Source organism: Colobus angolensis, unplaced genomic scaffold (genome assembly GCF_000951035.1).
Source record: "Colobus angolensis palliatus isolate OR3802 unplaced genomic scaffold, Cang.pa_1.0 Scaffold83, whole genome shotgun sequence".
NCBI lineage: Eukaryota > Metazoa > Chordata > Mammalia > Primates > Cercopithecidae > Colobus > Colobus angolensis.
In genome coordinates, this window is record NW_012122154.1 from 3227879 (window position 1) to 3228971 (window position 1093).

Genomic DNA, 1093 nt, shown 5'->3' on the forward strand with positions numbered 1-1093 from the left:
AACGAATTCTGGGCCAGGCACAGTGGCTCATACCTGTAATCCTAGCACTTTGGGAGGCCAAGGCAGGAGGATCACTTGAGCCCAGGAATTCCAGACCAGTCTGGACAACAGAGCAAGACTCTGTCTCCAACAACAACAATAAAACACACACACACACACACACATATATATTAGGCAGGAGTAGTGGCCACACCTGTGGTCCCAGCTATTGGAGAGGCTGAGGTGGGAGGATCACTTTCAGCCCGGGAGGTCAAGGCTTCAAGAAGCCATGATCATGCCACAGTGCACTCCAGCCTGGCCGACAGAGTGAGCTCACGTCTCGTAAAAGAAAAAAAAAAAAAAAATCCATCACATACCAGTTCCTTGCCCCAATGTTATCTTTAAGAACTTTCCTTCCTGATCAAAAACTCGACCATACACACTCATGCTGAACACTTTAAGATTTCCATCTTGGCCGGGCACAGTGGCTCACACCTGTAATGCCAGCACTCTGGGAGGCCAAGGTGGGAAGATCGCTCGAGCCCAGGAGTTCAAGACGACCAGTGTGAGCAACATAGCCAGACCCCTTTAAAAAAAAAAAAAAAAAAAAAATTCCATCTTCCCTCACTTCACACCACTTCAACATGAACCCTCAACTCCAGACGTTCCAATGCGCTTCTCAACATTCTCAACACAACCTTTAACTAGATTCTGATTCCTTTTCAACGAACGCTCTCAAGATTCCCTCTAGTGTAAGCAGTTTCCCGAGTCATCTTCCCAAACGCTAGCTTTCATTTAACTCAGTCCCCAAAATGTCACACTGGACTCCTCACTCACAGCATCCTGCTAATCAGCTGTTCCCAACAGGTCCTCCGTTCCCGTCTCCCTCTTTGCGCACGATTACCTCGTTCCTCACCCTGAGCTGCCGCCTTATCTCACCCAATCCTTCAGGAGCCCTTATTACCTGTCTCTCAAAAACCTTCCTCCCCATTTTCCCAGTCCGCGCTCGCCCCATACCAATACCCGACCACTCCTCCCCAGATTCCCCACGCCCTCTCTCCTCCAGGTTCTTCCGATTCAGTCCCCAGGCCCCCCGCCCCTCAGGCCCCGCCCC

General features: G+C 50.5%; 1 protein-coding gene across 4 annotated transcripts in view; it reads right to left on the reverse strand.

The window, feature by feature from the left end:
- WIPF2 (WAS/WASL interacting protein family, member 2) overlaps positions 1-1093 on the reverse strand; it is a 71597-nt gene that overhangs the window by 70012 nt on the left and 492 nt on the right. The window contains exon 1 of one of the 4 annotated variants that reach the window (XM_011929843.1): positions 813-945. The exons of the other annotated variants lie outside the window; for them this stretch is intronic. The gene's annotated coding sequence lies outside the window, so the exon portion shown is untranslated. Of the gene's footprint in view, positions 1-812; positions 946-1093 lie in introns of those variants that run through there. 4 annotated transcript variants of the gene reach the window in all.